We start from the raw sequence: 13071 nt of genomic DNA, 5'->3' as shown, positions 1-13071 counted from the left end.
TCGAAAACTAAATATTTAAGAGCTCAAAAAATAATAATTTACAAAAATTAGAAGGAAGATTTGTCACATGGTTCAGGTGTTAATAAATCTTAGTCCACGAGTCAGTCTATTAGTCTCTAAGGGCGGTATTGATGAATTTACAGTATTTTACAAGAAATTCTAACTTTTTACCCTTAGTTTCTTTTCGAAGAAGATCAAGGGTAATCTTAGCAGGCGTGAGTGGACTTCCACATGCCCCGTCATCGTGGATGATTCTTAATTTGGGGAGACCTTTCAACGATAGAGCAGTTTTAGAGGATTTCAATTATGGGAGGATTAATGTGGTTTTCTCTATTTCATGCCACATGTCATATCTTGTAAAAACGCAGATAACAATATCATTTATATATAAATTGTATTTATATACCGCTTAGTATCATTTATATATATACTCGATTGATATTACGTGCAATGCACATATAATTAGTTTTCTTTTTGATTAGGTAATGTTAAGTATAATACATGTATGTTTAATTTTTAAATTATTACATGGAAAATACAAATTCACACTTTATTTACAAAAATACCTCCATAAGGCGTGGACAACATTTATACCTTTTATGTAATTTTAATTACCAAAATATCTCTTACACTATCACTTACACAATTAAACGATGGTTGCAGAGTGGTTGTTGGGTGGTTGCGCGATGGTTGCATCAAACGAAGGTTTCAATCAGACGAAGGTTACTGGGTGGTCGGCTGAAGGTTGTATCAGATGAAAGTTTCAATCAGATGAAATAACTGTTAGCAAAATATTTATGTAACTATTATGAAACATTAAAAATCAAAACAGTGTTTCCACGTACGTAATTCTATTTACATGTCTCTTCATGATTTAATATGAACAAATTCATCATTAGAAATTAGGAAAATAATGAAAATACACAGGGATAAATATTTTACTATAGCATTTATGTAATTTTTTTTTTTTTGGATTATACTTGAGTTGGATTGTTTGAAAACTTTAGTTCAACTTTTTGAGATTTACATTTCATGAATCTGAAAATTAAAGTCAGGACATTAGTTTAATTTATGCAAATTAAACTGGATTTCCGATTGAATTTTAGTTTCGTAGTAGTTTTTTAATACTTTTTTTTTTCATGAATTCGAAATAACTCCTATTTTGATTGATTTTGGTCGTCTTCTCAGGTGAAGTCGTCAAAATTAATGGTGGTTCTCTTTCTAGTTGATTTTTTTGTTACGGTTGCGTTGGAACCATGAATCCTGGGTTGAAAGTGTGTGTAAGTGGTATTTGTGTAAATTTTTTTATTTGGGTTGTATATTTGTTTATTTGACCAGCTGAAAGTAATTTTGTAATATTGTTACTTTTTTCGGTTAAAACTGAAAAAATCCCTTAATCTCTTAATTTTAATTGGGTAATGTATTTTTTCTTTTTAATTTTTGAAATGGAGTTTGGGATTTTAATACTTAAAAAAAAAAATTAGTTATTGCGGCTGTGTGCCTTTGGATGTAATTATATATATATATACGTATTTTATATGTACAATAAAATCCAGGTGAGATTTCACGGTGAATCGTTGTGTGTCTGATTGTGCAGAATTATCTCTTATTTTAATTCATGGTTAAACCAACAAAGTAAAAAATATCTACAATATAAAATATTTCTATAATTTTTATTTTTAAATATATATAATAATATTATAAAATTAATAAAGAATTAATATTATGTTAAGTAATAGTATATTATGTTAAAGTTAACATAGAAAACCAAAAAATACTGTTAAATTAAAAATTATGTTACATAACCACATTTTATATAAAAGTAGATATATTTAATATATTGTTGGAGCTTTATAAAATTTTATAAAAATAAAAAGTGAAGTGAGTTAATGGAGTCTCTAAGGATTACCTAATTTTGTGCGCATGGGTGAGGACTCACATAGAGGACCACCACACGCGTGTGCGCCGTTGTCGTCGTCCATCTGACCGATCGTGCCGAACCAAGCTGAGCTGGCGGCGGGCGAGTGTGGTGTCACTTTATTTTTTGGAGAAAATTTATTTATTAAATTATTATTTATTTATTTAATTAATTAAAACAGTTTTTAAATGTGTTTAATTAATTGGTAAACACAAACTTCTTGATTTTTAGCATTGTTTCCACGATTCCACACTATCCCACGTTCTAACGTTCCCTTCAATAACGTCTTTTTTCTCGTTACTACCTTTTGTGCATTGTCTATATAATGCATCAAAACTAACAGGAGAAACACATTTCTTTTTCTCACTAAAAAACATATAAGACATATACATATGATTATATTACATATATATTCTGAGCAGTAGTACAGTTTTTAAGAGTGGTATTTTGACGGTTCTCTATCATGCAATAGAGCTCCGATACAGTGTGTTCGACTAGGCTATTTTAGCTTGGGGACGACAAGGCTGATAGTTTGCTTGTACAGTTCTGGGCAATACCACAAATGTCTTAAAGAGAGCGACCTAGTCCACGACTCAGCCCAGATTTTAATTCGATAAATTTATTCTTTTTTTTTTATTTTCTGCAGCAACTATTTTCAATCATTTTAAAACGTTGTGTTTTTACCATGGCTACCGATGAGAATTCTGGTGTTGTTGATATAAACAAACCTTTTCGTTTCTAGGGAAACTATTTTAAAAGATGGAAACAAAAAATGTTATTTTTCCTCACTATAAAAAATGTTACTTATATTCTGACGACTGATAAATCTGTTGTTTGTGATACTTCTAAGGATGATGAAAAGCAGAAGCAAGCTGGGTCGAGAATGATTAATAGTGCAAAAATTATATTCTCAATAGTTTATCTGATGATTTGTATGACTATTATAATTTTGACAAAAATGCTAAGGAAATCAGGGACGATCTTCAAAAGAAATACGACACTGAGTAGGGTGGAACTAAGAAGTACGCTGTCACCCGTTACTTCAAATTCTAGATGACTGACGATAAGTCAGTGGAGGCTCAGTCTCATGAACTTCAAAAAATTACTCACAAAATAATTTCTGAAAGTATGTCTTTAGATGAACAATTTCAAATTGCTGTTATTATTGACAAATTACTTCTTAGTTCGAAAAAATTTAAAAATATTCTCAAGCACAAAACAAAAGAATTATCTTTGAAAAGTTTAATCACTCGCCTTCGTATTGAGAAGAAGGCTCGTAAATAAGACCAAAAAGAAAAAATGTTTGTTGTGTCAAACAACAATACTAAGAAATTCAATGCAATTCTAAAACCCATTAGAAAAAAATTTAAGAATCAGAATCGCAATCATGCTCTAAACCATAACAATAATTCTCGAAATAACAATCAGGTCTCATATAATTATTATTAGTGCAATTAAATATCAAGTTCATATAATTTAATGTAATAATTTTATTATAAAATATCACCCTAAATGCGGCTGTCACTCCGGGCCGAGGCTTTGCGGGGTTCGGGGGGGTGGTCCGGGATGGTGAAGGGGTTGTGTGGGCAGCATGGGCAGGGGGTACAATTGGGGACTTTCAGGTGGCAATGGCGGAACTCCTGGCTTTACGTGAGGGGCTGATGCGGGTGGCTCGTTTGGGGTTCTCTTTGACGCGTGTGGAGACGGACTCCTCTGTGGTGTGCTCTTGGATTAATTTTCCTGATAATATTCTTATGTTTAAACCAATTGTTGAGGAGATTATTTCTCTTTTAGCTGCTGTTGGTGGTGGTTCTTGTTGTGCCATTTCGCGTGATGCGAATGGTGTAGCCCACGCACTAGCTAAGTCTGTTACTAGTTTTAATGGGAGTCATATGTGGGCAGATGCTTGATTAGTGCTCCTGTAACAGCTGATTTGATTTGAGTTAATAACATACTTTCTTTCAAAAAAAAAAATGTCACCCTAAATAGTAGTGTCCAATAACAATAATGCTAATTTGATGTATTCAACTCTACCCTTACTATCACTCTCAAATTCAGAAGGCCTTTAATTGTATAGTGATCAGCCCAACAACTCACTCACCTAGCAAATTAATTCACTTTACAAATATTGACTCTCATCATCAACTCTTCTAACTGTATATACATTAATTCCAACAACCATATTAATTATGATCACATCTCTAATCTCACAAGGATAAATATTTACTATATAATGCTATTCATCACTTTCAAATCCATGCAAATAACTACTATTTCTACTTTGAAGTTACAAATTAAATAATTACTATTTTTTTTAAAAAATAAAAATAAAAAACAATAAATAAGATTTTGCCCTTTAATTATGATTCTTGTTAAGTTTTGTTTTTAAATTTTTTTATTGCGAAAATTCTTTTCGAATTATACAAATTGTTGCAAATTAAATATTCCCCTTTAGTTATATGTTGCTCATATTTCAAAACAATTTGCTTATATGAGTATGAGTTACCAGTACAATTTGAGCTACCTAAAATTTTGTTTATTAGCATTAAATATATAAATAGTAGTTTTAAGAATGTACATTATACATACGCTCATAATTTATTATTAGACTGTTATTTATATATTTATTTTTTGACTGAACTCTTAATTAAACTAAACTAGATTAACGTGATAGTGTTATATCAATAAGCAAGGACAGATGGACTTTAGTCCATATGTAGGCTTAAGCCCTCACTTAAATATATACATTAAACTTTTCACATGTAGATATATACATATATTAATTCACTTCACTCAATTTATTAAAGTCCAATTCACAAAAGCCCTCACTCAATATCTTAATCATAATTCATGAGCCCACCATCATTCTAATCAAGCCCATTTTAAAAGTAGTCCAATACAAATAATAAAAAAATGGGTAAGTTGAAAAATGCCTCTTTTATTCATCAATTAATCAAATTTACCTCTAATTTTATATTTTTTTGAAACATACCTCTTTTTATATGTATTGTACCCAAAATACCCTTACATAATAGAATCACATGGAGAGTATCTTGAAGTGACAGGGGCAAAATTGGTACAATGTTTAACAAAAGAGGTAAAAATGATAGATTTTAAAAAAGAAGGTAAAAATAAAAGAGGACAATATAAAAAGGGTATAGAGTGCAATTTCCTCATAAAAAAATAACACTTTATTAAAAAATAAAATAATACTATTGACAATATTTTATTTTATTTTGTTGAAGATGAAAATTTGAAATGATACATTTATCAATTATTTTTATTAGTTTTGACTTAATATTTATTCAAGCCCTCACTCAGCTAAATTTCTGGCTTCGTCACTGTCAATAAGAATGCAACTACATGGGGTATTTCTAATAATTTTTATAGTTCAGGATGAATTTTTACGAACTCTACAAGAATCATAGTTTAGGGAGGATAAATCCTATTTATTCAATAAAAAATTACACTATACCCGTGCAAAACATGATTTCTCACTACAAAAAATATCACTTTTAGTCACAACAAAACTTGTGACTAAAAGTGAAAAAGTTATCACTAATTATAAATAATAATTCCTATATATAGGTATTATTCACAAAAATTATAATTTGTTGCGACTAAATGTGTTATTAGTCACAATATTTATTGTGACTAAAACTAGATTAGTGACAATTGTATCTAAATACTATGTTTTAGTCACAAGTAACTTTTTATTGTGACTAAAGTTACATTTAATCACAAAAAAATTATATTATAATTAAAAAGTCGTCAACTAAAGATAAACTTTTCTTTGTAGTAACTATTCATTATTGTTTTTTCTTAATCTATCAACATTCTTCTATTAAATTGTTGATAATGACAAGTATTATAAGGTTACAAAAGGTAGTCATCATTTCCTTCTTATACATTTATTCATACAACCAAACACACTACAACCACAATGATAGGCATGCATGCATGCATTGCATATTGCTTATTCATAAATATATAATAACACACACTTAACATAACATATTACATTTATGATTATTGTTTGACAACATTTTAATTTGTTTTCCAAAGTAACATACTAAATAATGTTACTAATTACTATATTACATTGCCAAACAAAACAAGTTAGTACTCCTTAACAACAATTTCCAGCACAATAAAATCCAATAGGCCAATCTGCTGCGTAACAAGTACATCCACGAGGACACACCCTATTATTGCATGTACCACAAATACTGTTTCCTTCCATCGATAATATGCTCAATAGAGGAACCCTATCGTTGCCGTCGTTCGAAGAAAGTACTTTTCGAGAACCTATAAAAATGTAAAACCAATGAGTTTATATGTTAACACTTTTTTAATTAGTTTTCTGTTTTTAAAAGTAAAAAAGTGAAAAATATTTTTCAAAAACATGTTCTATAAAACTGTTTTTACTTTTCAATTTTATAATTAGAAATCAATTTTTTTTAAAAAAAAAAATCACTTTCAATATTTTTTTAAACAGTTTTTTTTTTTCTTAATCAATCTTTTAGATTACGACCAGACCCGGACCCAAATCCCCTCTCCACGGCCCTGGCGCTGAACCCGACTTTTGACTTGAACCCGAATCCGACCCCGGACATAGACCCGACTTAAATAAAATCAAAAAATAAAAATAAAAATAAATTTTACAGAACACATTTTTGTTTTCTGTTTTTAAAATTGAAAAACAAAAGTGGTTACAGAACGCATTTTTGTTTTTCAAAAATAAATTTTTTAAAAACAAAAATTTTACTTTCATTTTGTGATTAAAAAATTAAAAAACAAATGTGTTACCAAACGGCACCTAAATTAACGAGTTTATATGTAATTGAAATTGATATAATTTAGAATAGATTACTTAATTTATAGGGATAATTATCTTATAAATACTCAAAAATAATAAAAAGTTTAAATTTTTATGAACCTAAAGTTTTTTTTACGAGTTTTCTTGTACGAAAATTTTCTATTGTTTTCATAGATTAATTAGACTCTAAATTATACTCTTTGTTATAATTCGTATAAAGTTGAGAATAATTATACTATAATTTTATAAAATAATTAATTATTGTACATAATTATTGCTAATCTGTATAATTACTACTAGTAATTTTTTTGTAAAATATAAAAAATAATCATAGGAAATACCAAATGTAAAAAATAAAAAATAAAAAATCATCAAAATAAAAAATTGAGAAATATTAAAAAAAGTAAGATACCTTCAATTGCAAAAGTGGATGGAAGAAAAGAAAGAACAAGGCACAATGCTATCATGGCCATAGCCAAACACTTCACAAAATTAACATTAATATTCTTTTTCTCCATAATATTAATATATAGCTAGAAATTATATTTCTCAATTTAACTTTTTTTATTTTCTTTCTCCCAATCTTTGGTGCTTATATAGATGGTTTAGAGGTTAATTAAGTAAATTTACATTTTATTATTTTTTATAAAAATAAGAAAGAAAACACTGTTTGGATTTAATATAATTGAGTGTTGTATTTAGTATTTACACACCAAGTAGGTGAGGATGTTTATTGTTAATAAATGAGAAGTATTTATTTTTTTCAAAAAATATCTCTTTTGCTGCACTCACAAAAAATAAATAAATAGATAAATAAATAAACGTTTTTTTTACTCCCTAAAAGACAAAAATAATCCACACTATCTTCATTAATTATCTCATTATTTTTTTTTTTGATAATTTTATTTTATGGTTTTAAAATATAAATTTGTGAAAATATGATTTTTTTTGCAAAAAAATTATTTTAAGGAATTTTTTTAGAAAAAAAAATTAAAAAAAATATAAAAAAAATAGTATATAAGGTACCTAATTATTCTTTTAGGGTTCGTTTGGAACGCCGTATTAGGTCGTATTGTATTGTATTATATTGAATTGGATTATGTATCATATTTTTATATAATACTATGTTAAACTTTAATTTATACTAAAATATTATATATTTAGGTGTCCATAAAAGTTAATACCATATATAGTTTTTACATAAAAATATTGCATAAAATACAATACAATACAATACGATCTAATACGGCGTTCCAAACGAGCCCCTAATGTAATTAATTACTCATCAAGTTATCATAAAGGTACATGGTTACCCTTATTTGATTTTCTTATATTTTTTAACTATTCTTCAATTTTCCCATGAAATAATTTTTTTTTAAAAAAAGAAAAATCTATATTTTTACACAAAAAGTATAAAAGCCCACAAAATTTATAATTTTCTCTTATTTTTTATTTTCTGTTTTGAAAAAACAATCTCTGCCACTTGTTTTGTCGCATTATTTCCACATGGCTACCTAGTTTTTTTATCATTATTCAAATTTTCACATGTGCACTAGCACACCAATAGCTAGGGTGCGCCACCATACACTGATATGACAATTAATTGATATAATAAATCATAATAATAATAATAATATAATATTATTATTATTATTATGTAGGCTTAATTATTTATTAATTATTGCTTTAATTAATTGATTATTACTATTGAATATTTGTTATATATAGTTAATTACCAAAAGTATAATAATCACAAGGGGTAAGTTGAAAAATGCCAGTTTTATTAATCAATTAATGCTCTAATTTTATATTTATTTGAAATATACCTCTTTTTATATGTATTGTACCCAAAATACCCTAATATAAGAGAGTCACATGGAGAGTATCTTGAAGTGACAGGGGCAAAATTAGTACAATGTTTAAAAAAAGAGGTAAAAATGATAAACTTTAAAAAAGAGGGTAAAAATGAAAGAGGACAATATAAAAAGGGTATAGCGTGTAATTTCCTCTAATCACAACCAGGGCCGGTCTTGACTTTTAGCGGGCCATAGAAAAAAAAATTATTTTGGGCCCTTATTTAGAAAAAAATATGGTATTTTTCAAAATCAGTAAAAAAAATGGTATAATTTTAAAAGGTAAATATTTTTTTTGGCCCTTGGGGTAGGTGGGTCCTAGGCACAGACCTAGCCCGCCTATGCTCAGGGCCGGCCTGATCACAACCAAATTAATATTATAAGATACAGCTAGCATTTATTTATTTTTCATTTTACATCATTTTAATTTGGAAACATAACTTCTATATATATATAAGAAATTCTTACCAAAAAAATGAATATGTATACACAATCACAATAATGAAATATTGTTGGAAATAATAATCTTATATTAATTCTTAATTTCAAGGTAATTAATAAAATTACGAGTCTTGATGTTATGTCGACCTACGCATGTATATTAATTTACTTATGTTTTTATTTATTTTTATTAGATAGTAATAATTTAGGGGCAGTTTGGTATGCAGGTTTCATTTCATAAGAATAGGTTTAACATTGTTTGGAGAGTGATGAAGTGAGCTAGGAAAGCAACATTACCGTGTTTGGTTGACATTGGAATGAGGTGTGACAGTTTTTTTTTTCTTACCATAATAATTATTTTTTTTTAGAAAATACTATATAATAATTCAATATTTTTTTTTTCTTTCTAAGTGTTCAAAATAATTTTTATTTATTATTTTTCATATAATTTTATAAAAAAATTAACAATAACAAATAATTATAAAGAGTAAATTTATATACAAATTGATAATATATATATATATAAAAAATGCTAATTAGGATTTTTGCCCCTTGAACTTTGATATATACCAAATCATGCCCCCTGAACTTTTAAGGTCGTTAAAAATGCCCCATGAACTATTGAGATTATTGGATTTAAGGACTTTTTTCCAATTTTAGTAAAAAAAGTCTAACATTGATGATAGTCAGAGGGCATAATTTAGTACATGTCAAAGTTCAAGGGACATGATTTGGTAGATATCAAAGTTTGGGAGCATAATTTAATACATAAACAATCTTTGAAATAGTAAAACTGAATGAAATTTGACAAAAGTTCTTAAATCCAACAATTTCAATAGTTCATGGGGCATTTTTAACGATCTTAAAAGTTCAGGGGGCATGATTTGGTACATGTCAATGTTCAAGGGGCAAAAATCCTAATTAGCTTAAAAAAATAAGGAAAATACTTCATATATTAAATATTTTTATATACATTAGTATTCATATATATATAAAAATAATTTTAAAATGCAAAAGTTTGTGTTTGTCAATAGCATTGGAAAGTGAAAACCACATTTTTATTGGGTTTTCCTTGCCAGTCAACTAAAGCCCACCACTTTCACTTAGCCAACATTAAAATATTAAAAACCTAACCAAACATAAGAAACTTTCAGATTCTCATTCCCACTTCTCTCATTACCGCATACCAAACAGCCCCTTAGTGATGAACTTGAATATTATAATTAAATAATGCATGTGCATGGCTCCTTGCACATATATATGTGCATTTTATATATGATATGATATTATTGTCCTTTGTTTCAACTTGTGTATACTACATAGTTTAGTGCACACTATAAGCTTGTATGAACAACAGTAATAGTGTAGAGCACCAAAAACACAAACAAAGAGAAAAAAAAATGAAAGTAATAATGCAGTTGCACCTTCTCACTTTAGTTAAGAGCTTCATTTATAAACACAAAAAACCATTTACAAGCAACAGTGAAATAAATTGAAAAGGCAATGTACAGTTAAAACCAACTAACTTGTAACTAACTCCTAACTAATTGTAGTGTTAACATCTCCCCTCAAACAAAAAGAGGTTGTGGTCATTTAAAGTTCGGACTTGAGATGAAGAAATCTGTCAGTGAACAAGGATTTTGTAAGAACATTTTCTACTTGATCAAAGGTTGGAACATATCTGTAATATCCCAGAAAATAAATAATATTTAAATGGACATATTTTATTAAATATGTAATTACTTGGAAAATGAAGTAGGATTATGATCTTACTTAGATGAATTTTTGAGAAATTATTTAATGAAATACGTTATTTTGGGCCCGGCAATTGTGGAATTTTAGCTATGTGGTTAGCAATGTCACGACATTAAATGAAAGAATTATTTTGGAGAATATCCCGGATTAAGTTAGAATTTTATTAGAATGTCGGATTGGGAAATTAGTAAAATTACTAAAATGCCCCTAGGTTATAATTTAAGTTTAGGTTATTTTGAGGGATAGTTTAGTCATTTTATTTTTGGCAATCTCTTTTCTTTACTTATTTATTTTGTGGCTGCAAAGGAAAAAAAAAAAAAAAAGGAAACCCTTATTTAAAGAAGTTGCCTTCCAAGGCAAGGAATCATTTTTTCAAAAAAAAACAACAACTCCAAGCTTTTCTCTTCTTCTCCTTCGCCGATCACCGTAGCAAATGGAACCAGGGAAAAACTCACTTCTTTTTCTTCAAATTCTTGAGCTAATCCTAACCCTAGGAGCTAGCTAAGTGGAGGTAAGGTTTCTACTCTTTTCTTGGTTGGTTTCCATGAGTTTAGATTAGGTTTTGGTGAGGGTTTTCATTTAATTCAGAGCTGGGGTATAAGCTGAAGTTAGGGTAGGTTCTTAGGGTGATTTGGAACTTGTGTGAATGAAGATTGAGGGAGATTAAGGGCTGTGCAACAAATAGGTGTGGAAAGTGATGTTTTTAATGAAAATTGACAAGTGAGATGTTGATTTTGAGTAACATGATGAATTGTGATTAAATGATATGTTGAATGCATTGTATTTAGTATGTTGAACTGTTCTGGAAGTGCAAATTAGGTATGATTTGGTTTTGGTTCGAGCTGGAGGAGAAAAACCAGAATTGTTCTGGTCTGGCAAAGAATCGGTCGATCGGTTGGTTCTGTTGTATCGAACCTGGCCGACCTTACGGCAGGGAACAATTCTCGGGTTTTTTTCTCTGATCCGTGTTTAGCTCGGGGTTGAACCTAGTACCTGCCTTTGAATAATTTTGAGTTATTTGAATTATTATATTGATGGTGAAGGCTAAGTCTAATCGGTTTAGAATTAGGGTTTTAATCCGGAATATTATGTTAAGGTATTTATTTGTGTTTCTCAATTGTCGTGACATAGGACCGGGATTGCCTAGCTTGTTTTTCCACCCAGGTCGGCCATATTCTTGACTTCTGAATTAAGGTAAGAAAAGTGGTAAGCACCATATGTGGTTAAAAATCAATGAATGAATGGAGGTGATCTTGATTATTATCATGATATTGATTAAAGCTTATTAAGCCTAGGTTATTACCTAGGGTTGGAAACGGTTATTACCGTTATGAGTAATTACTCTTGAAACCGCGGTTAGGTTTCTTACTTATCGTTTGCGTTATCGGGCAACGATAGTGACATATTCAGCTCGTATGTAACGAGTGGTAAAAGTGGTACTTTATTAAGTACCAGGAATGTATGATGTTTAAGAAAATGCTTGTTATTATCGAATAGTGAGTAAACATAATGGCATGAGATTAAGTGGATAATCAATTTCTTTCAATTATTGTTTTGATCACTTTCTTGCTGAGTCTCTGTGACTCACTGGTGCTTTATGGTGCAGGTAAAGGAAAAGCTAAAGTCGAACAACCATGAGTTATGGTCACAGCAGCAATGTACATACCAGCCACAGGCAGCCCAGTTTACAGGATGCTCTATTTTGATTGTATTTTGGAAAAAAAATAAAGTTTATGTTGTAAAATACTTTGAAATCAGTTTGTAAATATTTTGAAAACAGGGGGACCCCATAAATCATGTTACTTATCTTTTGTTAAACAATTTAAAGGTTGAGTTTTAACTATCAAAATTTTAATTACCCACACTTTTAGTATAATTACATCTTATATAATTATTGGTATTTTAAATAAAGTGCACACACGTGGCGTCCCTGTTGGACAGGGCGTTACAACATGGTATCAGAGCGCCAAGGTTTTTAGATCCTGAAGACTGGTTTGATATGTACATTGGCTGCAAGGACCTGATCGACTCATGGTTTAGTAAGTTTTAAGTTAACAGACAGCTTGTTAATTTTCTGATTACCTGATTATCTGAATTATGTCGATATCAGAATGTTGTGGGAAGGATTATAATATATGGAAATACTTATCAGTATTGTTATTACTTGGAATGTGATCGCAGGTGTATAGTTATGCACCCAAGGCGGACTGGTAGGGGTGCCCGCGAGCTAGCTGGGCTCAGGGCTGCCGGTGAGGGAGAGAACCCTTTACCACCACCTAATTGGG

At 29.3% G+C, this 13071-nt stretch overlaps 1 long non-coding RNA gene across 1 annotated transcript; it reads right to left on the bottom strand.

Moving 5' to 3' along the window:
• Positions 1–5562: 5562 nt before the first annotated feature.
• Positions 5563–7510, bottom strand: LOC133039010 (uncharacterized). Its single transcript, XR_009688559.1, has 2 exons — positions 7150–7510; positions 5563–6226 (listed from the first exon to the last, which is right to left on the bottom strand). It is a non-coding gene; the product is annotated as an uncharacterized LOC133039010 (long non-coding RNA).
• Between the last annotated feature and the right edge of the window lie 5561 nt (positions 7511–13071).

The sequence above is a fragment of the Cannabis sativa genome, chromosome 6 (assembly GCF_029168945.1).
Source record: "Cannabis sativa cultivar Pink pepper isolate KNU-18-1 chromosome 6, ASM2916894v1, whole genome shotgun sequence".
NCBI classification, from domain to species: Eukaryota; Viridiplantae; Streptophyta; class Magnoliopsida; order Rosales; family Cannabaceae; genus Cannabis; species Cannabis sativa.
The sequence above is the reverse complement of the archived record's forward strand: the minus strand, read 5'-3'. Positions and strand labels throughout refer to the sequence as shown.